The sequence below is a fragment of the Heterodontus francisci genome, chromosome 14 (assembly GCF_036365525.1).
Source record: "Heterodontus francisci isolate sHetFra1 chromosome 14, sHetFra1.hap1, whole genome shotgun sequence".
Classification (NCBI taxonomy): domain Eukaryota; kingdom Metazoa; phylum Chordata; class Chondrichthyes; order Heterodontiformes; family Heterodontidae; genus Heterodontus; species Heterodontus francisci.
Genome location: NC_090384.1, coordinates 31,631,936 through 31,658,457, shown reverse-complemented (window position 1 = coordinate 31,658,457; position 26,522 = coordinate 31,631,936).

Below are 26,522 nucleotides of genomic sequence, written 5' to 3'. Positions count from 1 at the left end.
AATGATCACATTATTTTGTTCGGAGTTCGGTGGGATTAGGGGTTGGAAGCTGAACTTCATACTTTCTCTCTTGGTTTTATCTCGCTAGCCAAAACTTGGACCATCAGCAATCCCAAAACAATGGAGCTTTGACCATCCAAAGGACCCACTATCCTAATTAATTGATACACATTACTTTCACCAGTCTTTGTGCTGGTGATGCATATTTTTCCTACTCAGCACAGATGTCTTGTAAGTTGTCATCTTCTTATAGTGCTGACCTGGAGTTGAAATGCTATGCTTTGGGGATGCTGCAGCTTCATTGTGCCTGCCACCTCTCACAGGGTAAGTGTAATTTGACCATGACGGTTTAGTTGTGATTTCTCACTCTTTGCTGTGAAACATGTTGCTTTTAGACAGATGTTTTCTGTCTCGTCGATTTAGACCATGGTTCAGATGACATCCTCACCATGGAAACAGCTCCACTCTGGCACAATACATGCTCCACATTGATTTACCTTGTTGTGAAAATGTAAGCAGAACAGAGCACAGATCAAGTGTACCTAATCATGCAGTTTACTGCAGCAGTCACGACAAACTAATGCAATGGGATTGAGCTGATTAACCACACAGTTAACAAATAAAGGAAAATTTGTCCAGGTTAAGAGATTATCCCATTAAATGCCCTTCCAAGTTGTGGGATCAGTGGTGCGAGTATCCTTCAAATCTCGCCAACCAATAATTCACCTCTACTCCACCCATCCCTTCTGTCATTGTCTTGACTCAGATTTCGTTTTTTTCAAATAAAAGTCTGTCAAGTTGACAGTGAGAGAACCTACTGAGCCAATGTATTTACTCTTGTTATTTTAAAAACCTGACTTATAATCTTTGCTCTTTTACTGAAGAACTTTTAGTTCCCGTCGCCGTACACCTTGGATCATTAATTTAAATCTGAAATTTTTGATGCTCTTTGTGCCCTTTTGAATAAATCAATGTCATTTGGAGATGCGATGACCAAAAATTAGCATAATATTCTGTAGGTGTTATCACTTGTTAATAACATATCTGAAGACTTAGGATCATGCTTCTGACAATTTCCACTAACATTCTGTTAGTCTTGTTTGTCACCATCTTGTTCTGTAGACATTTATAATGCTCCCAAAATCTTCACTGGCTCCGTTCTCTTCAAACTACAACCATCATCTTGTAAACCAAATGGATTTTAGCTCTATCTGTGAGCATTACTTTGTATTGATTTACATAAAATGCCATTAAGTGCCATAAGCACAACTATTAAGCCTCTCTAGGCCCCTTTGAATAACATAAGCTTCCACTACACATTTTACCATCCAATGCAATATTACATCATCCTTGAATGCAAACGTTGCTGATTTAATTTCTTTGACTAAATTATTTGTGCAAATGTGTAGGACAGGAGGGTTAATTTTTGCCAGTGTGTTCAGGCACTAAAAATCCTCCGAGGTGGCCAAGATGGGGTCCTGAACTGAAACACCAGTTTAGCCCATGTTTAATGCAAGATGCCATCTTGATAAAGGAGTTGTACCCTGTAGTCGGAATGGCCTGCCCAGAAGCTCACTAAACAGCTGATTGTTACTTACAATGCCTGCTAGCTTGCTTTAAAGAGGCTGCACACCATTTTGATGGCTAGTGTTGTTCTAATACCCTCTCAGAACAGCGACCAGCTATTTGGGAATAAACGAGGTGTTGATGTTGATTACAAGTGCTACTTAAAGGCATACCCACCATTTCATGTTCACTTGCTGCTGGAGCTGTGAAGAGGACCTCTGAAACACATCGGGAGACTTTCTGGGACACTTTGTCAAGACTTCACCAACACTTGAACCACATTTTATTCCAGAAATTTCTTTTTTTTATTTTTTTTTTCTGAGGACTTCACCTAAAAACAGCAAGCGCTGAGATATTCCATCTTATTGGGCACTCTATCGGAGTCACCAGGAGAAAGCGAATGCTTGGTCACAGGTACCTTATTAGGACTGGACTGGATGAGCAATGGAAGGAGGACACGAGGCCAGGCAGAGCAGCACCGGTTGCCACAGGAGAGAGGGACAGGAGGGTGAGGTGGCATCCTGCCCCTGGTGGGTACACAACATCCCCCCTCCACCAGGAGCTCCAGTGCTGCATCCAAGAACCTGTGAGCCCTCCCACTTGGTCCTGGAGCCATCCTGCAATGGGCCACCAGAGCACTCCACACCTTCAGTGAAAGTGGATATGTGGAGCCCACATCAACAACTCCACAAAAATTGTATCTAATCAACACTTTAGTGCCAACCCTGCAGCTGTCTGATTCAGCACCTCCAGACAAGTTCAAATTATGGTAATCAGCAATTATTGTGTGCTAAATCCTGACTTTCAGTCAGGGGGGTCTTATCCTCACTGCACCCAGTTAGCACCTGTTTTCACCCTTTGGCCAAAATAGCCCCCCAATCTCTTGGGAGGGGCACCTTTTGCTTTTACTCAGTTTGAGCTGTAGCCATTGATAATTGCTCTCTATTGCTAATTCTTTTTATAACACTTTTGTCTGAGACTATATACTTTCCAGTCGTAAATGGCACAAGCCTTTGACACAACTTACTTCTTGGGCCAACTATCCATCTGCTTCCAGGTTAAGTTTCTGGTGCCAAAAAAGCCCACCGGCAACAGACGGTGTTTGATTAACCTAGTCTAGCGGTTACAGCCAGCAGAGGAGAATAGAGCTCAGAGTAGGGAGGTAGCCCATTCACAGGCAGGAGTTTCGATGGTGTTGCATTACAAAATGAGTGAATGGGTCACCGGTGAGTCAAATCTTGAGTATGGACAAAATAAAAAGCAACTGGACCCAATGACAAAATAGGAAAAGAAAACCAATGGCGAGTATGAATAAACTCTTGCTTTATTTCCTGGACAATGTCAAGTGGGCATGTTTGGTGCTAAGTATTTAATCAGCCATCTGACAGATGTTTGTGCCAATCTGAAGTAAATTACTTGCATTTGCATCTCCCAGATAATCCGCAAAGTCAAGCAGTTTTTATAACACTCCAATATCTGATTGGGAATAAATTCCAGCCCATTTATATTCAGTTAGCTGAGAACCCAAGTTGCCAACTGGGCTAGCACTCTCCTTTCAGCTCAAGAGGTTTAGGTGTCTATCAGTTTACGCTTTCAGCCAGTTCTAAGTGTCCTATACAAAATGAGTTTGGAAACTTTGTCCAAAGGAAGAGAAAGAATTAACTTACATTCATATAGTACGTGCTCTTCATGAGAAAGTCCTAGTCTGCATCAAGCTCTGAGCTATAACTATACAGGAGTAGATCGAAGCAGAACACTACCGGAAGCTAAGTGTCAAGAATGAAATGCAAGATTAAATGTCAGAGATTTATAACTGAGGACCAAATGAAGTTCTTCTCACAGAGAATAGTGAAAATAGTGAATTCACTTCCAGGGTTAGTAACTGAGGCTGAAACTATGTCAACATTCAAGATATGATTGGATTGGTGGTTGGAGGCAAAGGGGATGAAGGGGTACGAGGACATGACGATGTGGGTGACACTGGGCATTTGTTATCAACCCCAAGTTGCTCTGGGAAGCCGGTGGGCGGCCTCAATTGCTAGGTTACTTTGAAAGGGCATTAAAAGTCAATCATGTTAAATGTGAATTGGAGTCACAGGTAGGCCAGACTAGGTAGGGTCTCATTCCTGAGTATTTGTCAAGCAGTTGGGTTTATGACAACCCAGCGGCTTTTATGGTCATTTAGTTTGATGCCAGCCCATAAATTAACAACAGCCTTTATTTTCATAGAATAGGATTTTTATTTGTTTGAGAGAGCAGGATCAGGAGCAGGCGGTCACTTAAACCCATCCCTTGTGTCAGCATGCTGATTTCCCAATGCAAAACCGGCATGCCCCAAGTTTAAAAGGCTCTGCCAAAAGCCCGAACAGCCAACCCGCCCAACATCACTAAATAGTCAGTTAAATCATTTAACGAGCTTGATGTCAGCTCATCATGGCAGTCGTCACCATGATGAAATGAAGACACAGGTCTGCCTTAGTACAACAACATGGCCAGTGCTTTGGCGAAGTACAGTGTGATATTATTTACAACAGACACATCCAAGTGTCCCGCTTGGGCATTATTGACGCAGAGGCATGCGCTCACAATCACTCCTATGAGGTGCTCCCCAATGTGACTGAGGATGAGATGGACGCAGACTGCTCACCAGTGCCTGTCTAGGCCTGAGACGCCCATGGCAGCTTACCTTGGTTTGGAGGTGCTGGGGAGGCACCGCTAAAAGCTGCTGCACTGGCATCACTGCTGGGGTAGCCTCTGTCACAGGGCATAACTCTACAGATACTTCATCCATGGGAGGGGTCCTGGAGGCGAATGATGAAGACAGAGCCCCATGAGGGCTGGCCCTCATGTAGTAGGGGGATCGAGTTTCGGAGCCAAGAGGTCACGCTGCAGCTGTACAAAACTCTGGTGAGACCGCACCTGGAGTATTGCGTGCAGTTCTGGTCACCGCATTAAAGGAAGGATGTGGAAGCTATGGAAAGGGTGCAGAGGAGATTTACTAGGATGTTGCCTGGTATGGAGGGAAGGTCTTACGAGGAAAGGCTGAGGGACTTGAGGTTGTTTTCGTTGGAGAGAAGGAGGAGGAGAGGTGACTTAATAGAGACATATAAGATAATCAGAGGGTTAGATAGGGTGGATAGTGAGAGTCTTTTTCCTCGGATGGTGATGGCAACCACGAGGGGACATAGCTTTAAGTTGAGGGATGATAGATATAGGACAGATGTCAGAGGTAGTTTCTTTACTCAGAGAGTAGTAGGGGTGTGGAACGCCCTGCCTGCAGCAGTAGTAGACTCGCCAACTTTAAGGGCATTTAAGTGATCATTGGATAGACATATGGATCAAAATGGAATAGTGTAGGTCAGATGGTTTCACAGGTCGGCGCAACATCGAGGGCCGAAGGGCCTGTACTGCACTGTAATGTTCTAAACATCTATCGCCTCCTTAGACCTTTCATGGTGTCCTTGATCGCTGGAGGGGACAACCAGCTGGGGCACTGCTGGCATCCACTCCATGCTTCGTGACGCCATTTGCACTACTGACTATTCAATGCTACTGACTGCGGCGTGCATTCTGTGCATGTCAGTGCGCTGTTCCTGCATTAACTCTGAGTGATGCCGCATATGGCTCTCCATGAGGTTGGCCACTCTCTCAATGGTGGAGCTCATGCGCTCAAAGTACTGAGTTATTGTGGAGCATATGAGATGAATGGACTCCTCCATTCTCATCCCATGACTCCACAGTGCCTCAGGTAACTCCGACATGTGGGCACACATCTCCTGGTTTTCCAGGTAGAGCCACCTGCTCGTGACTCCCTAGGCTCTGCAACTCTACCCTCCTCCTTCGAGAGGGAACTGGCCATATCTGACTCTGCCTCGCCTGTATCCTCCTGCTCTGATGTGATGTGCGCTTCACCCTGTGCCTAATACCGCCTGAGGTCCCACCGAGGTGGGAGTATCTGCCCTGGTGGAGGGTGTGCAAGAAAGATGTTGCAGTGCAGGCACCAAGGTGTCTTCCTCCTCTGATTTCTCAGGATCTTGTTGGCACTCTGTGGGCTCCTGCCCCTCTGCAGGTGGCCCTGTGGAAGACACAAGAGATGCTGATGAGAGATCAGGACAGTCAACCGATGCTCACACTGCTTAAAATAAAGAGATTCAGCTTATACACTGACAGCTCGTTGCATGGGGAGCATTGCCATGCATCCCCTGAACCTGGAGATGTTGAGATGTTTTCATTCTGTCTATGACAGACCCCTGTTTCTCCATTCCCAGCTTACCTGTGGCTTGACACTTTGGCCACATCAAGGGCGAGCTCCTCAAAGTGTGCAAGTGATGCAAGCTTGGGCATCCACCATCCAGGTGTGCCCTCTTGTTCGCCCTGGCGTTCAACTGCCATTTGGCTTGGAAGATGAAGAAAGGTGCTGTTAGGATAATTCCTCTCTCCATCACCACTCACAGCCTTTCATTTTCATACACTGCTGCAGTCTGCAATCTTGTCAAATAGCACTAGGATTTTGACCTATGCTCATGGATCATCAAGGCTGTTGAGCACACATCTCTCCAATGGTCAGGAGAACTCTATGCACCCTCAGGATGCCCCTCTCTTTTGCATTCTGGTGACTGCTGATCAGGAGGCATGCCATCTGAGTCTATCTTTGGACTCACCTTTCCCGACCTGAGAAAGTCACTGAAACGTTTCCTGCAATGTACCCAGTGCCTCCTCACCACTCCTCTGCTGCTGACCTTGAGAGATACCTCCAACCATGCCCTCTTGATAAAACGTGCAGGCTTTCTGTTGCCACTGGCAGGCAACAGGATGTTTCTGTGCTCAGTCACCACCTCCAGCAGCACCTACAGTGAGGTGTCAGGAAAACAGGGGTGGCTGCCCTGGCACGGGGTTGGGGGGCGGTGGCCTCCCTTCTCAGTTCCCTCTTCTCTACTCCTTCTTCCATTCTTTGGATGATCAGCAACTTCTGCAATGGCTGCCACGTGCCCTTTCTATGTGGTCTGCTGCTGCCTATGTCTCACCTCCTTTCCGTGTCTGCTGCCGCTAATTGTGCAGCGAAAGTGACTCTAGACCAATTACCTATTCTCCATATTGAAATTGCAACATGTGTACCTTGCTGACATGGTGCAGGGCCAGGACCCAGAAGTGGCTACAACGTCGGGGTTCCTACTCCAGAATGGGAATCCCATCCATTGAGTCATTCAGTCATTATGGCACAGAAGGAGGCCATTCAGCCCATCGATTCCATGCCAGCTCTCTGTACAGCATTCCAATCAGTCCCATTCCCTCTCTATCCCCGCAGCCCGGTAAGTTTATTTCCCTCAAGTGTCCATCCAATTTCCTTTTAAAATCATTCATCACCACCCTCGCAGGCAGCGAGCTCTTTTAGCACCCTTTAACATAGTAAACCAGCCCGAGACACTTCTCAGGAGCATAATCAGACAAGAAGTTAACAGAGCCAAAGAAGGAGACATTTAGAATGAGTTACTTAAAACTTGGTGAAAGAGGTAGGTTTTAAGGAGTGCCCAGAGGGAGATGGAGAGGCAGAGAGGTTTGGGCAGAGAATATTCCACTGCTTATAGGGCCCAGGCAGCTGAAGGCATGGCCACCAATGATGGGGTGATGAAAGTGGGGAATGCAGGAGGCCAGAATTGGAGTGATGGATTGAGTTCAATTTCACAATTTACCACAGCAGGAATCAATGTCAGAATTTCGAGACGGCTAATCCAGTATCATAGCCATTACACAGTCATACCCACTGGCACAACATAAGTATGAACATAGATAATCTACAGAGAAGTAAGATCTATAAAAACCTTGCATGCATTATCCATAATCACACCACCTTAACCAGCAATCTGCAAGATGCTACTTTTTGTTTGGAGACGTGTCAAAACCACTCGCAGGGTAATTTGCATAAACAGTGCCATTATCAGATGGCAGATGCATTGTCTCAGTAGGAATGAGATGCGCCGAATGCTGTGCAACATGAGGCAGTTTTGCCAGGATGTTTCTGACAGCACTTCCAACAAAGTGAACACAGCTAAACCTTCAGTAGGTATAACGTTAGATTGCCACCTTACTTGCGAAATATCAGGAGAGTCACTGAGAGTCTCACAATGTGGGTAAAATCCAGGAGGGCGATTAGCAAATGTGTCTGTAAATCTGCAGGATATCGTCCAAAAACTGCACATCCCTTCCATATCAGTGAAAAACACAAAAGCGCAGGAAGATATTAATTGATACGAGGCTCACAACAGTACCACGTGTAGATACATTCATTTTTATATGATACATCTCCGGGACAATCGGATTGGAGTGAGATTCAAGGCTGCAGCACAACGGAGGGATTTAGATAATATCATAAACTAACAATAGCAAAGCTAGAGTGGTTTACGAATATTATCTGAGCGATTGTATTATGCCTTCAAGTATAAACTGTGTCAGTTATTTCTTGTACAGCAACGATTAAAACCCCATGATACAGAAACACTTCAGTTAAATTGCTGTAATTCAGTAAGGGAACCTGCCCATCAGTAACAAAAAAAACTGAAATGAAACCTCTTCTATTCCTTCCCACTCAAAAAATATTCCACTGAGGTCAAATTGAGAAAAAACAAATAAAACTCATCTCCACTGCTAATTGGCAGTAAAATTGTAGCACTGAGTAACTTGCAAAAGGAAGTAATGCCATCACATTATGCAGAGTAACAAAGTGGAATGTTGCAAGGATGTAATATACCGCAGATTTGTTTTTTTTAAACTCGTTTTTGGGTTTGCACTTGAATAATTTCCTCACACTCAGTCCCAAAGGCCATTCCTATAAATGAGCTCTTGCTCCCTACAAACCAGCTTAAACCAGAATAAGCTTACAAGTCCAATGCCTTTGACCGAGATGTCAGTGACTTGTCCCAATATCTGCTTTTGTGGTTTGATGGCAATTTTCTAGTCTGATTATGCTCCTGTGACGCACCATGGGATGGTTTACATTAAGGGTGCCGTATAACTGCAAATTCTTGTTTAGTAGTGCAAAGAGCCCAGGAGCCAACCAAAAACATTTTGCTAACTGGATACATCGTGAGGCCTCGCCTGATCTCCTAAAATTCAGATACTGGCAGAATAAACATTTCAACAGAACACAGCTTTGGGTATAAACTAAGGAACAGATTTATCAATAATAATCAATAATAAAAACAATACAGAAATCTGCACTTTTTAACTGGAACTAAATCTGATCCTCTTCAAATACAGAAAATAACAGATATGCACCTTGACTTATGATAGTCTTATGAAGAATAACCTATGTGGGGTGTTTCATATATTTCTCCACAGAGCCACGAACATTCCTCTTACTAGCTTCAGAAGAGCTTGTTAACTGGCTGTGTGCTTTCTGAAATATACTCCTGGTACCCTTTGAACTTTGACCAGGAACAAAGGAAGCTCAAAATGTCTCTTTTCTTCACCCTCTGTAAATTTCAACTTGTCAGCTCTCAGTCCTGCAATGCCTCAGATTGAAAGTTCTCATTCTCATGTTGAAATCCATTCCTGGCCTCACCAACAGGGACCCCCACCCCCATCTCTGCAACCTCCTCCATCCCGAGAACCTTCTAAGAATTCCTTCAATTCTGGCTTCTTGTATATACTGAAATCCTTTTGCCCCACCAATGGCAGCTGTGCCTTCAGCTATCTTTGCACTTAGCTCTGAAATTCCCTCCTAAACCTCTCCACCTTCCTCGCCAACTTCAAGACCTTCCTTAAAATCCAGTTCTTTGGTTTAGTGTCGATATTTGACTGATTACACTTCTGTGGAGTGCCTTAGTACATTTTTCTGCATTAAAAGCATTAAATTAATTCAAGTTGTTATTGCTGTATTGACTGTATTAATCTCTATATCATATCTACATAATCTCTGTCACGTATACATAGTGCATGTCCATAACATATGGATTAATACAACCACTAGACAATAAGACATGCCTAAAAGTTAAAAAGAGTCAGATTGAAGTTACACAAATGTATCTCTCAACAAAGCAAACATGATGCATGCATCAAAAGCTGCAGCAGAGAACCTGAGGTATGGGGTCAGCACACTTTTATAACACAGGAAGAAGGGAATCACTTACCTCAAAAACCTCCTCAAAACAAAAGGTATCTATAATTCTTTCTCTATTTGGATGGGTAACCTATCATAGTGTATGACAGTAACAAAATAATAATAAATTGTTACCTGTAAAATTAAATTAAATTCAAAATTTGTACCAAGAGTCCCAATTATCCTTTCGACACAAAATCACCCTTCAACAAAACCATGCTCCCGAATTATTTCAGTGAGAAGCAGGTCTTTGCAGCTCTATATTATTTTACTTCAGACTTTGCAATGCTTCTAATACAGTAATAAAAATCAATCTTGTGGGACATGGCTACAAACTTAAATAAAACAAACATTCCATTTGGCTCTGTGGGAAACATATCACGAGAACAGTAAGAATGTTTTTGTTACAACATCTCTGGGACAAGTCTGTCAAGCTTCTATTGCTCAGCTGGAGATCACCATATTACACTGAAGAGTGAAAATCTGCTCTAATTGATCTTGACAAAGCAACCGTTTATCCTGTTGTCATAATTCTTTATGTGTGATCTGCACTGTGTAACGTCCATCAAAGTCCAATAAAATTGCCATAGAAAGTTGTTTTTCAATACTTGTCTTTTGGAGAATGGTATTCTCCCACATAACATCCAGCCTTGCTGTGAGCTAAGAGACTATTATGTAAGAAAGCATGAAATGAGAATTGGCCATTAAACCAATCAATTCCATTCCTTACAAAGATCACACTCTAAAATCACGCAACGTGCCCTGAAAAAGGAAAGATTTGCATTTATATGCATCAACAATTTGGATTTATATAATGTCCTTAACATAAAACATCCCAAGGTGCTTTATAGGAACATCATCAAACAAAATTTGACACTGAGCCACATAAGATGATATTAGGACAGCTGACTAAAAGCTTGGTCAAAGAGATAGATTTTAAGCAGTGTCTTAAAGGAGAAAGGAGAGATAGAGAGGCAGAGAGGTGGAGGGAGGGAATTCCAGAGCTCAGGCCCTAGGCAGCTGAAGGGATGGCCACCAATAGCGGAGCGATTAAAATCAGGGATGCTCAAGAGGTCAGAATTGGAGGAGCACTGATACCTTGGAGGGTTGTAGGGTTGGAGGAGAGTATAGAGATAGGGAGGTGCATGGCCATGGATGGATTTGAAAACAAGACTACAACTGAATGGCTTGCTAGGCCATATCAGAAGGCTGTTAAGAGTCAACCAGATTGCTGTGAATCTGGAGTCACATGATAGCAGATTTCCTTCCCTCCAGCATATCAGTGAATGAGATGGGTTTTTATGATAATCCGGTAGTTTCATGGTCGCCATTACTGAGACGAACTTTTAACTCCAGCTTTACTAATTAACTGAATTTAAATTCTACCAGTTGCAGTGGTGGGAAATGAGCTCACGGCTGGAATTTTACGTCAGGCCTGAGGCCCCACCTACTGACAGAAAAAGTTGCTGGCGATCCCGCCTCCACTGGGCCTGGATGCCACACCGTACTTTTACGTGACCCAGGTCCCTTAATTGGCCTCAGGTGGAACTTTTAAAATATTAATTCATGGGATGTGGGCAACGCTGGCCAGGCTAGCATTTATTGCCCAACCCTAATTGCCCTTGAGAAGGTGGTGGTGAGCTGCCTTCTTGAACCACTGCAGTCCATGTGAAGTAGGTACACCCACAGTGCTGTTAGGAAGGGAGTTCCAGGATTTTGACCCAGCGATACTGAAGGAACAGCGATATAGTTCCAAGTCAGGATGGTGTGTGACTTGGAGGGGAACTTGCAAGTGATGGCGTTCCCATGCATTTGCTGCCCTTGTCCTTCTTGTTGGTACAGGTCACAGGTTTGGAAGGTGCTACCTAAGGAGCCTTGGTGTGTTGCTGCAGTGCATCTTGTAGATGGTACACACTGCTGCCACTGTGCGTCGGTGATGGAGGGAGTGAATGTTTGTGGATGGGGTGCCAATCAAGCAGGCTGCTTTGTCCTGGATGGTGTCGAGCCTCTTGAGTGTTGTTGGAGCTGCACCCATCCAGGAAATGGAGAGTATCCCATCTCACTCCTGACTTGTGCCTTGTAGATGGTGGACAGGCTTTGAGGAGTCAGGAGGTGAGTTACTCGTCTCAGGATTCTGACCTGTTCTTGTAGCCATGGTATTTATATGGCTACTCCAGTTCAGTTTCTGGTCAATGTTAGCCCCTAGGATGTTGATAGTAAGGGATTCAGTGATGGTAATGCCATTGAATGTCAAGGGGAGATGGTTAGATTCTCTCTTGTTGGAGATGGTCATTGCCTGGCACTTGTGTGGCACGAATGTTACTTGCCACTTATCAGCCCAAGCCTGAATGTTGTGCAGATCTTGCTGCATTTCTACACGGACTGCTTCAGTATCTGAGGAGTCGCTCCTCTGAGACAGGATGTCTTGCCTAAAGAGCTGCCAGCCAATCTGTAGGCTGGCAGCTCTTCAGTCCCAGCAGTGCCACCTGGGACTGCACCCACCCAGGACTGGCAACATGAACAAGGCCCCGGAATGCAGGTAAGTGTGTGGGGCCTCTCCGGGCTCAATTAAACTGGGCACAGTGAGGCGGGGGATGGGGGAGCATCACTCGTGGTGGGGGGGAGGTGCTTCAGTGGGGACGGCTTGTGCCATGGGGCAGGGGCTCTCTGTTGGCCAGAGGGTGTCCGATCAGGAGAGCACCCCCCCCTCAACACAGCCTGCAAAGAGGCCGTCAGGTTTTAGAGGGCGGCCTTGTGAGCTACTGTAATATTCCAGCAGCAGCGGGAGGAAGCCCTTAATTGGCAATTATTTGGCTATTTAAGGGCTTTAATTGTCCTGGGGTGGGCAGGCCATTTGTCACCTCGCCCACCACTGGTAAAATTACAGCAGGGGCAGAAAGGCAAAGGGAACGGCACCCCTGGCCTCCCATTCAATTTTACCGCCCTCCCACCCCCACTGACCTCTCCCATCCCGGCTCCAGCTGCTCCTGCAGAGGGCGTAAAATTCCAGTCCATATCTCCAGAGCATTAGCCCAGCCATCTAGATTACGAGTCCAGTAACATTACAACTACGCGCACATTCACAAATGAAATGTTCTGATTCAGAGTCAACAGTGTTACAACCGGCAGATGGTGAAATCGGAATTCAATTAATAAATCTGGAATTAAAAAGCTAGTCTAATGATAACCGTGAAACCATTGTTGATTGTTGTAAAAACCCATCTGGTTCACTCATGTCCTTTAGGGAAGGAAATCTGTCATCCTTACCTGGTCTGGCCTACATGTGACTCCAGACCCACGGCAATGTGGTTGACTCTTAACTGCCCTCTGTAATGTTGAGGGCAATTAGGGATGGGCAATAAATGCTGGCCTAGCCAGCGACACCCACATCCCACAAACGAATAAAAAAAACTATGGAACTATGAGATAACGATGGAATTCCACCATTATTATGGATTGTGCAGCAGATTTCCAACACTATCAAAATATGAAAGGGTGGCCATTTTTGGGATTCCTGTTCTTTCCCCGTTCTTTCCATTCTTTTTGGTTTTCTAATCTTTCTCACACTTTTCGGCACAGGCTTGGAGGGCCGAATGGCCTGTTCCTGTGCTGTACTGTTCTTTGTTCTTGTTATATTCTATCACCAAAATGTGTTGTATTGCCATTATATAGAGTACATTGTAACTGCCAGGATTGATATCAGGATAAGGGTTTTAGAGTCATAGAGTTATGCAGGCCCTTCAGCCCATCATGTCTGTGCCGGCCATCAAGCACCTATCTATTTGAATCCCATTTTCCAGCACTTGGCCTGTAGCCTTGTATGCTATGGCATTTCATGTACTCATCTAGATACCTCTTAAATGTTGTGAGGGTTCCTGCCTCTACCATCCCTTCAGGCAGTGTGTTCCAGATTCCAACCACCCTCTGGGTGAAAACATCCTGCCTGGAGTGGAATGTAGTGTATCCAGTGTCAGCATCAAACAGTACAGGTAGCTGCAGAGCATACTGCACTTTACACTGTCCCACCACCATATCCCTCAAACCCAGCTTTAGAGAAGCATTTCCACTTCACATTTATATTCCCCACACCAGTCATTCATGTATCCTATCCAAATAAGGTTTCTGATTTAATGCTATGTTGTACCAAGCTATGAGTAGCTTTGTATTATGAATCAACTTCCATCTGCAACTGGTTTGACGCTGCCTCCAATTCACTTCACATAGGACCCTTGTGGTCTACAGTGGGAAGAGGTACCACTTTAGCTTTCATCCATTCTTCCTCACAGAGTAAGTTCCCAAGCTGAAACAACCCTCTTGTCAGGAGTAGCAAAGTGCTGCTGCAGAGCTGAGTGAGAGAAAAATCATGAGTATTTGCCCCCTCCACCACTCTTGAATGCCTTCTACCTGTTGGTGAATACAATGGAACTGAAAAAAAGGCGAGGGGACAGTCTGGCTGCTGGTCAAATTCTCTCCTTGCAAGAATGGTGCTTAGGGGAGAACATCAAACAGAATGGTATGAAGCTTGTAAACAAAGCTCATGTAGTACACAACAAAAAAATCAATCATTTCGGATTAGCAGAATCCATGTGCCAATAAGACTTGGATTCCCGTTCCCTTGGGGTTATGATGACATTAGCACATTTCCAGCATGAGGCATATTATCAAATAAAGGTCATGATGATGAGTACTTTAATATAAATTACAGTAAACCTACAGAGCACTGATACAAATTAATTTCATAAGAGAAGCAGGCCTCATTAAAATATCATTAATATTTTAATATTTCTTAAAAATGCAGCATGTAAAATCTAGAGTCTATAGTGCTCATTTATTGTGCTTTAAATGCTATTCACCACACTAATAGCCAACTGCCGCAGTCTCTGGATTCTCATCTTTAACATCCCATCGTGATAAGTATATGTTTGTTTCCAAAAGAACAACAAGTGCAGCCTAGACAGGTCTGTCAGTATAATTACTGTCACTTGACAAATGGAAACGGCGCAAATATTTATCCATTGCTGATGATTTGCAATACCCTGCTAAACAAACCACATTCAAATTACTTCCTCAACTAGAGGGAGTTAATTTTTTTGTTCCAGAAAGTTCCTCGGTCCTAATTGCTTATTCTGAATTGTCACAGCATTGCTACTGCAGAACAGATTAATGAGGCAACAGTAGATTTTCTTTGAAAAATTGCACATTGAAACATCTTAAATAACTTCTGTCATGGTGGATCGTACATCGAACTTGTATGATAAATTTCTCTCCTTGATCCTTCAACAATATTGTCAAGTCTCTCTGCTTTCCCAGCTCCCAACTGTTTACTCTCCTTCCAATGGTTTACACTAATGCACCTTTTAAAAACAATCCCTCTTGCTCATTCTCATTTTTGGTTACCCCACAGTTAAGAGGGCCTAATCCCTGACATCTGCTGATACTGTTCTGTGATATACACTACGGTCATGTAAGAAAGGCCCCTCAATCTTCCCTTTTTTCTGCAGAAAAAGCCTGACCTCCACTGAGTCTTTATCCAAACATCAGTAAGCAATGCTCACCTCAAATCCACTGTCCTCATTCATAACATCACTGGCAAGATAGTTCAACACATGTCTGCTTCCAAATAACAGTTCTAAAGCAAAATGGCATGAGTAAGGCACACTAGCAAATACACTGACATTGCCCTTTGAATCATAAAGGATTATGAAGCCACTCAGTACAAAACACTTTGCTAGTTATTTGGCCAAAGAGTGAAAATAGGCGCTAATTGACTGCAATGCTAATCAGACACACCTGTTTGAAAGTGTGGATTTAACATATAATTTTGGTTCGAATTGCTGATTTATAATTTGAACTTGCTTGGAGGTACTAAACCAGAAACCTGGGGCAGAATTGGGCTTGGAAGCACCTGTTGTTTGGGTGCTACGGGTGCCTTTTGGAGACCAAAATGATGTCCACTGCATGCGCACACCTCTACCATGATTGGTAAAGGCCTAACCCTGTGCTCAGGTAACATCCACCAAAGGTATGCGGATCATGATACCAATGAACATTGTTATGGTCAAGTGAGGAGGGGTCAAAGGGCTTCCCTCTTTTCCATCTCCTTGTACTGGCCAACTCAGTAGGTGTTTGATTACTTACTTCCAATGATCAGAACGAGAACCAATCGGATAGGTTTTCTTGAGTTAACAAAGAAAGAGGTTAACTTTATTGTCCCTAAACTGAACTAATAAAAATAATATACATGCCAACTTTCACTCTCACACACACACTAGAGGTTTATACACACACAAATAGGTTAGAGTTGGGAAAGTTAGATTGGTTGAATTAAAGGCCATACAAAGGGTATACATTCTGTGGAGTTTGGTGATTCGGCTGGCTTCTAGCTGAATTCGGTGGCCCTGAGAGTTTTAGCTTGAAGAGGTAGATGACTGGTTTGATGAGTCTCTTGGAGATAGCGATGCAGATGATTTCCTCCAACGGGGTTTCTGACTGTAGCCGGAGTATGTAAAGGTGATCAATCAACAAGCAAGATTTGAAAGCTTTCCGGCTGGAATGGAGAGAGGGGAACCCCCACTTAGGGGGTTCATGTCAGAGTCCAAAAGCTTCTCCCCTGCTGCAGAGAAAACACCAGCTTAAAACCACAGATGGGGAGGGGCTTTTCAGATGACAGTCATTCAAACATAGCAGTTGGCAGTATTTCTCTTTTTTTTATTTCCAAAATATACTTTATTCATAAAATCTGTAAAAAGTACATTACCAAAGAGTTTCAAACAGCACCAAGTCAAAAATTACAAACAGTGCAAAGGAGGTCTGTTTGCTTCAATACAATCATGAGTTGCCTCACAACCCTTCCATTTCACATTTGTCGTGCCAGATACATTTTTACATTTTACAGCAGACAAAATTTTCCCAATACAGTTCGAGGGGTTTCCCATGGATCAGCTTGGTGGGGAGACCTTACACAGTGGTCTTTCCCCATTGAGCCTTTGCTGCGGCTGCCCCAAGCTTTACTGCGTCCCTCAGCACGTAGTCCTGGACCTTGGAATGAGCCAGTCTGCAACATTCGGTCATGGACAACTCTTTACGCTGGAAGACCAGCAGGTTTCGGGCAACCAAAGGACATCTTTCACTGAATTGATAGTCCTCCAGCAACAGTTGATGTTTGTCTCGGTGTGCGTCCCTGGGAACAGCCCATAGAGTACAGACTCCTGTGTTACAGAGCTGCTTGGGATGAACCTCGACAAAAACCACTGCATCTCTTTCCACACCTGCTTTGCAAAGACACATTCCAGAAGGAGGTGGGCAACTGTCTCTTCCCCACCACAGCCACCGTGGGGGCACTGTGCGGAGGGGGTGAGACTTCGGGCGTGCAGGAAGGATCTGACGGGGAGGGCCTTTCTCACCACCAGCCAAGCTACATCTTGGTGCTTGTTTGAAAGTTCTGGTGATGAGGCATTCCGCCAAATGACTTTGGCGTTCTGCTCGGGGAACCATCCGACAGGATCCACCGTCTCCTTTTCCAGTAGGGCCTTGAGGACATTCCGTGCAGACCACTGCCTGATGGACCGGTGGTCAAAGGTGTATTCCCGCAGAAACTGCTCCACGAAGGATAGGTGGTACGGCACGGTCCAACTGGATGGAGCGTTCCGCGGCAATGTGACCAGGCCCATCCTTCGCAACACCTGGGACAGATAGAAACTCAGCACGTAGTGACACTTGGAGTTTGCGTACTGGAGATCTACACACAGCTTGATGCAGCCGCACACGAAGGTGATCATCAGGATGAGGGCCACGTTGAGTACATTTTTCCCGCCCTTATCCAGAGGTTTGAACATCGTGTCCCTCCGGACCCGGTCCATTTTGGATCCCCAGATTAAGCGGAAAATGGCTCGGGTGACCGCCACAGCACAGGAGTGGGGTATGGGCCAGACCTGCACCATGTACAGCAACAACGTGAGCACCTCGCACCTGATGACCAGGTTCTTACCCACAATGGAGAGAGATCGCTGCCCCCACATGCTCAACTTGTGTTGTACCCTGGCTACTCGCTCCTCTCAGGTTTTGGTGCATGTCCTGGCCCTTCCGAACCATATCCCCAGCACCTTCAGGTAGTCTGACCTGACGGTGAAGGGGACAAAGGATCAGTCAGCCCAGTTCCCAAAGAATATGGCCTCGCTCTTGCCATGGTTAGCTTTGGCTCCCGAGGCCAGTTCGAACTGGTCGCAGATGCTCATCAGTCTGTGCACAGACAGCGGATCCGAGCAGAAGACGGCGACGTCATCCATGTACAGGGAGGTTTTAACCTGAGTGCCTCCACTGCCTGGTATTGTCACCCCTCTTATGCTCGCATCCTTCCTAATAGACTCAGCAAAGGGTTCAATACAGCAAACAAACAGGGAGAGAGGACAGCCCTGTCTGACTCCAGATTGGATCGGGAAACTTTCTGATTAGTATTTCTCTGCTTGCTGAGAGAAAGGGTAGTTCATTTAAACTTCCTGGGTCTTGTTTCTCACCGGGGACTGAGCAGAGATTTTGTCTCTCTCCTCACAGTCATTGCAGTGTAGGATACAATGTTGAAAATTAGATGATCACCTTAAGGTGAAAGGATGACATTGCTGGCTGTTTGTCTTTTTGAAAAATGTCTTTAAAAAAATACAAATTCAGATCTCCAGCCAGTGGACCAAAGAAAATTATCATTCAACAAAACACATTGGCATAACAACATGCTAAATTGACTCCGGTGTTTTGGAGATCCACGCTCCAACCAACCTCATCGTGTTACCTTGTACAACTGAACACATGTTATGCAGCATAAAAGGCCCCTTACCAGCACTAGTAAGTCGCTGGTTGATTTCTTCTGGATTTTGGTACAATTCTACAAGTGTTTGGTGCTTTCTGTAGTTGTTTTAAGTTGCAAAAGTGGTGGGGCGGGTGCTGAAAGACTTTTTGCTGACATCTGCACAACCAGTGGTGGTCTAGAAGGGCTTTGTCTTGGCATCAAGCAGGACTGGGAGAATAAGCAGAGCCCACATAGAGCAAGAGCAGCTGCTAGAAGAGCAAGGAAAAGGAAGGAGGCCATATCTACAAAGCTTTTCAGGAAGCAGATCTGTTGGTGACCAAATTGTAGGAATGCTGTGACGCTGTGGGATCCCCTTTGCACATCCAGAGCCATGATGGTAGCAGTTAGCTTCCACTACAACACACAGAAGGTGGGTGGATGCTACTTGTCTTGCAATGGAAGCTTCAACATGGGCCATCAGATACTGCATCATGGATGGGTCCAAAAGTGTGCTCATAAAGTTGGCCACCACTGCCATGCTGGAAAGGATAGGTGCCAAGTTCTGCGCAAAGCCCTGTGTCAGGTTGATGTCAGACTCCTCCATGCTCCTTGATACTGAATGCAGGCTTTCTGTCAGGCTTCCCAATGAACCAAGCATTTGCTGTGAATAGCTTCACCCTTCTTCTGTAGGCTGCACCTTCGAAGTCCTCATTGAGTCTTCTGCAGCAGAACTCATGTGCAACCTTGCACTGCGGCAATTTAAGTGGAAATCAGCTGGTTAACTCTGGGCGGCCGTTCCTAATGCTGTCTTCAACTCCTTTACCAAAATGGCGTCTTGCACTCAATGCAGGCTAAACCAGTGTTTCAGCTCAAGACTACCTCTGCCCCTTTCATGCCTAAAGTATTTGGTGAAAATTGCCCCCTTCCCTCAAAAAACTCTTGTTTTAAAAGATTGAATGAACAGATAATACATTTTGTTTGAAAAATCTCAGCATCCACCCTGCAAGAAACCAATGCTTTCCAGTGATATGATCAGACAGCAGGGACACACTGGGGAACCATCGCTAAGTATACTGATGAAAGTACAAGCGATTTAAAATTAACTCTGCAGAGTGCACTGCAAGTTTGTCCAACCTTTTACAACTTTGTGACTATGCTGACAAGCTGCACAATTAACCCATTCATTACTGAAACCACCAGAGGTCTTCTCTGTCATTTTTCCCTCTTCTGTCCTCAGGTGAAGTTGTGGGTGGGCTAGAAATTGGATTAGCTCCGAATTGGCGTTGCAGCACATGTTGCACATGCATAATGATTCTGGTGACAGGGCCATATGATATTGGCCAGCTAGCCTCAGTTTTTTATGACCTGCGGGCACCAGTCAGGGCCTCAAAGGCAGCTTGCCAGTGCCGGAAGAATGAAGATTGAGCGCTCTCCAAGGTGGGAAACAAATTCCAGGAAGGGTGCAAGTGGTGGTCAGCAGTGCTCAACCTGACTCCGCAGTGAGGTAAGTGAAAAAAAAAATTAAAAACTATCTTTGGGGTGGCGACTTCCAGTGGCCTCTTCAAGTACCATTGCTTTGGCTGCCAAGCCAAGAATATTGACCACAACCTGCATGACCCAGTAAAAGTCCCAGAAATTAGCAATGCATCTATTGGAATGCAGTGTGAAATTTGAGCATTGTACAAGCTGCACACTATGCAAAATTCAGTTATTACACAAAAGACTCTGAGTTTGTGATTTTCTTCCAACTGACAGCACAACGTACACAGAGATAAGTTTCATTGGGACACCTGTCTTAGTTGCCAGCCACCTCCTCAGCAGTCGCATAGAAATGGATCCTCTGGCAATGGTGGGGTTCCTATTCCTCTGCCTCCATTGCCCAATGGATCCACTTGCTTGAGACTCTTCCCCAGTCGCACTCTCAGAGGCAGCACCCCACATGAGTAACAACCTCCATGTTGGTCAGCAACCTGGACATCAGAACTCCTTCATCAATAACAAGGTGAGGTGAGAGTGACTGCCCTTAACATCAAGGCAACATTTGACCGCGTATGGCATCAAGGAGCCCCAGCAAAACTGAAGTCAATGGGAATCGGGGGAAAACTCTCCGCTGGTTGGAGTCATACCTAGTGCAAAGGAAGATGGTTGTGGTTGTTGGAGGTCAATTATCTCAGCTCCAGGACATCACTACAGGGGTTCCTCAGGGTAGTGTCCTAGGCCCAACCAATGCACGATGTTCAGCACCATTTGCGACTCCTTAGATACTGAAGTAGCCCGTGTCCATATGCAGCAAGACCTGGACAATATCCAGGCTTGGGCTGAAAAGTGGCAAGTAACATTTGCGCCACACAAGTATCAGGCAATGACTATCTCCAACAAGAGAGAATCTAACCATCTCCCCTTGACATTCAATGGCATTACAATCGCTGAATCCCCCACTATCAACATTCCGGGATTACCATTGACCAGAAACTGAACTGGAGTAGCCATATAAACACCGTAGCTACAAGGGCAGGTCAGAGGCTGGGAATCCTGCGGCAAGTAACTCACCTTCTGACTCCCCAAAGCCTGTCCACCATCTACAAGGCACAAGTCAGGAGTGGGATGGAATACTTTCCATTTACCTGGATGGGTGCAGCTCCAACAACACTCAAGAAGCTCGACTCCATCCAGGGCAAAGCAGCCCACTTGATTGGCACCCCAGCTACAAACATTCACTCCCTTCACCACTGACGCACATTGGCAGCACTGTGTACCATCTATAAGATGCACTGCAGCAACGCACCAAGGCTCCTTAGACAGCACCTTCCAAACCCGCGACCTCTACCAACTAGAAGGACAAGGGCAGCAAATGTATGGGAACACCACCACCTGCAAGTTCCCCTCCAAGTCACACACCATCCTGACTTGGAACTATATCGCCGTTCCTTCACCGTCGCTGGGTCAAAATCCTGGAACTCCCTTCCGAACAACACTGTGGGTGTACCTACCTCACATGGACTGCAGCAGTTCAAGAAGACACCACCACCTTCTCAAGGGCAATTAGGGTTGGCTAATAAATGCTGGCCTAGCCAGCGATGCCCACATCCCATGAATGAATAAAAAAAATATTGATTTCCAAGCTGGAGTTGGTTTAGAGTTCCAACAGAGAACTGGTGTGCCCAGCTTTTTGCTGCTTTAGAGCGAACTATCAGCTCTCATGTGGGATCCTCCTCTGTGTCAGACGCAGCTTCCTCATCTGGTGAATGAATTTACAATGTCAAAGGTCAGCAGGCAATGGATTCTGTTTTCAGATGAGGGGAGATCAAGATGGTTTTCTGATACCTTTGCCTAGTCAAAGTGATCCATTACACCTCAAAAACAAATTAGCCATTCAAAGGATTTGAAGCAAATGGCTTGAGTGATTTCATTGCACGGTTCGGTGGCGCTTTCCGGTGCTTTCAATGATAACTTTGAATAACAACAAGCTGTAATCTATAATGATTAAATAATAATCAGTCCTATAGTTGATATTGAGACAGCAAGGTTAATCTATGCTAATTGTTTCTTGGCTCAGCAAGCTGGTAACGATACTGGAGGGGAGATAGCATTCAGTAATGAGGCTGAAATGCTATGTGATTTCAACAGATGAAAATCTGAACAACTGAGATCACTATCTTTAGATCTAAACTAATGAGATGCTGTAAAATACAGGATAGCCTGATGTGAATATGTCATCTCAGTTCAGAAAACATGAAAGACCTGAAAAAAAGAGTAAAGGAGGGTGTTTTGGAGGGTTATGTTGGATCTGAAATGTTATAATATGGAGGAGAAATAGGTTGGTTTTAAAATGCTGTTGAAGCAAAGAGAAAATATAGAGACGTGTGAAAGCTAAGGTAATGCTTCAATGGTTGAATAAGGAAATTCTTAGGAAATAAACCTGACAGGGATATTGGACCAGTCACACACCTAAAATAGGAAGCTTTCAATATCCAAAAAAAACTTTGAGAGAGTGTAAGACCAGCATTCCATCCCACTGGCAGTTTCCCTAGGGGCGGGTTAGGTTAATATCATCCCCATGGACTATAGGAGCAGTTTTCCGTGAAGCTGGCCAGATTTTCTGGCTTGCTGCCTGGCCCAGAAAATAACTTTATTCGAGACTGGAAAGGCAGCGTGCAAGGTTAGATTTCAGGGTAAAGCATGTCCTTTCCAACTGCCTTTACATATCTTCATAATAAGCCTGTACAAGGTGAAGTTTGATTAAAGTATGAGGCTTGTTGAGGGTATGATTTAATGAGATGATGACACATTTGGACTGTGTGATATGGTTATAATATGTAGCTTGCACAAAATGGGATCTGGTTCCAGTATGAAGCTTTTTGAGGATACAATCTAACAGCAGTATGAAGCCTGAAGACTGAGATTTTATGCAGTTTATCAACCGCAATTTTTTTTTATAGGCTTGTACAGGATGTTATTTGATTGCAGTATGAGACTTGAAGAAGCTAAAATCTGATTACATTATGAGGCTTATACAATGAGGTTCAATTGTAATATGAAATGGGTTGAATTGAAATATTCTCCTTCCCAACCCAAGCATCACTATTCTCACTTTTACATCCCTCTAATGCTACATTTCTCACCATTCCCATAGTCAGCAATTGTAGGGTGTGGAACTTAATTATAGAACAAGACAAGTAGAGTGTGTGGGATTGAGGACTCTCTGATAACTGGCTTTAGCCACTGTTGTTGGCATATTCAGCAGCACTTTTCTGTTCAATAAAATGACCAGTAAAATTGCAATATTATGAAATGACAGATTTAGATAGCTCAATCAGCAAGAGCAATGTCTTTTCGCCTCTGGGAACTTGATTTCAATGTAGCTGGAATTGATGGATAATGGCCATTGACGGCTGAAATGGGCCAGAGTGAAATGAGTTTGAGTAGTCACAAACTAGCTCTTAGTAGCCAACAGCACTAAACTACCCATGGTTCAGCAGTAATTGGCACAATATTGGCAGTCTCACTAAGCTTCAAGTCTCACTCCAGGACTCGAGTACATAATCTAGCCTGACACTTCATTGCAATCTGTAGGGAGTACTGCATTTTTGGATGTGCTGTCTTTTGGATGAGGTGTTAAGCTGAAGTCCTATCTGCCTGTCCAAGTGAATGTAAACCAATGGCACTATTTGAAGAATAGTGAGTTCTCCCTTTGTCCTGAACCACATTTATCCTTCCAATCAACACCATCAAAAAGAATTTACGAGTTATTTATCTTAACGATGTGAAAGGAACAATATAAATGCAATTTTTTTAAGGGATGTTCATCAGATGCTGGAATTAACTCCCAGCTGTTAGCATTAATCCACCCAGACTCTGAAATGATCCAAGAAAATTCTTGTCTTCCTGGACCCATTTTTTTTTTGGCTTTCAGTCCATGAACTGTGCTGGAAAAAGACACTAATATATTAGTAATAAAGCTAGTCAAACATCAAGGGTAGTTTTATCGCTGCAACATTAACCATTACCTGTTGAAGTAAGAAAGCACAATTCCCTTGAAAGTATGGATAATTAAATGTTTCAATTCTCAGGCTACGTCATTCCTATTTTTCCTGCAGTCTACTCTTTCCTATTCTCTAACTGTTCTATTTTTATACAATATTTATCTTAATTTACCTCTTTTTCTATATCTAATGCAACCCAGAATTGGCCCTAAAACCACAATGTCTAAAATGCACTCCTACATGGCTGTAGGCTGCTGCTACACAGTGTTGTTGCATTATCTGGAGAATAAACATGGGAGTGAGAGCGGGGTTCGGTAATTTTAACCTCACCTGATTTTAACACTCTCAAAATTTATACAGTGTTAAAATCAGGTGTGCTGGGTATGAAACCCATGGAATAGGGTGGAACGCCAGTTTTACATTCCCACCCAATATGACACTCCACTGACATCAATGGAGAATAGAATCAGGCAGGGTGTAATACCAACGTTGCACCCAATCCCGTCTGTTTCCTGACAGATACGTTAGGTTAAAATTACTCTTGAGGTCTACTGGCACACCTGTCATGCACACAGCAGTAAACTGCAGTAGAGAATTGTCTGTGAAGTTAAGGATTTGTGAACCAATCGTTAGTAAAACTCATTAAGATCAGGCAAAAACACTTAAAAGCCCCATTTTGCAAAGTTCACACTTTGGTCCTTTGTCTTTCAGCACCCATTTGGTATGGGAGCATGGGAAGCTCCACAGGCCCAATGTTCTTGAAGTGGCAGATGATTTGTGTTTTTTATTGCAATGTTGCTGTTATTATTGATTTTTTGATATTTCAATGTTTTATATTATGAGACCAGTTTTTTCCTTACACCTGATGTGCTGCCCACACAGAAAAGATTGGCTTGCATTTATAAAGCATCTTTCAGGACCTCAGTATGTCCCAATCCATTTTACAGCCAATGTAGTATTTTTGAAGTAATGTAGGCAACGCAGCAGCCAATTTTTGTACAACAAGCTCCCTCGTGCAGCAATAAAATAAATGGGCTGTCAAGAAAAGACAAAATGCCAAATGAGGAATTTTAATTCATTGGTTGGAAACTTACATTAAACTTTTAATGGAAAAAAATCCTACAATTAACTTTTAAAAAAGCTAGCCGCCAAGATGGCCACCGCAATTTGCATTTGAACACCTTACACATTCCAAGGCCTCCAACAGCAGACACATGTCTGATGAGCCTGTACCCAAAACAATGGCTTTTTCTAGTGATTGAAATATCTAAGATTGCTTTCATTAGCATGGTATTCATGGCTATCCTGACACATTGACATTGAAAGAGCAAACCTCTCCAAGTGTAAGTATTGACATCCTGAGGCGATGGAAACTCCTAACCTTGAATCTCATTGAAAGGCTTCAGAGAATGCACTGAGGCAGTCATGTGACCATCTGTCCATCTCTGTGAAAGCTGGGAGTTTCCCTTGGACAAAGACAGACAAGCCAGTGACTGAAATTGTGCAGAAGCAGCAGAGCTGCAACCCTCTCTCTCTCTCTAGATAACATCGCAAGTTTGAAAACTGTCTGCGATTGTGGACCCTCCAAGCCTACACATTGCTACAGACAGAGACACCAGTGGAAGAGACCAACCTACAAGTCTGCCTCCAAGAAAACCCTGAGACAAGTGGGCCAGCTACAAAGTGCACTTTGACCAGCCAGAGACTTCAAGAATACAACATTGGATGACCATGGAACATCTAACCTCACAGACTGTGTATTAATTTTTTTATGTTTTCTGGACTCGAATCCAACCACAACTCTACTTCTCACTCTGTAATCTATTTGTGTGCGTGTGTGATTCTTGTGTGAGAATGTGTATTATTTTATTTAAATCAGCTTTAGATTTATTTATTTAGAGATACAGCACTGAAACAGGCCATTCGGCCCACTGAGTCTCTGCCGACCAACAACCACCCATTTATACTAACCCTGCAACGATCCCATATTCCCTACCACCTACCTACACTAGGGGCAATTTAAAATGGCCAATTTACCAATTAACCTGCAAGTCTTTGGCTGTGGGAGGAAACTGGAGCACCCGGCGAAAACCCACACGGTCACAGGAAGAACTTGCAAACTCCGCACAGGCAGTACCCAGAATCGAAACCGGGTCTCTGGAGCTGTGAGGCTGCGGTGCTAACCACTATTATTAAGTATAATAAACTCACCTCTTTCTTGTTTAAACTCAAGAAAACCTCTCTGATTGGTTCTTTCATGATCGCATCAAAAGTAAAAGGGAAAATACTTACTGTGGTGGTAAGCATATCCACTGTTCAAAAAGGAAAAAACCCTGTTGCAGTTAAATAAGAAGGAGGACAAGACGGGAGCTTGTGATCCCCTCCTCGCCTGGCCATATCAGGGCAAATAGCCAACATTCGGTGGTATTAGTAGAAGAATAGATTTTGGTCAGGACAGTGGCAGAATTCCCCTGCTGTTTCTGGAAAAGCATCATATATCTTACATTCTAATTGAGCAGGCAGAAGCATCAGTTTAACATCATATTATGTGACAACACAGCACTCCCTCATAATTACACAGAAGTGTCAGCCTAGAGTA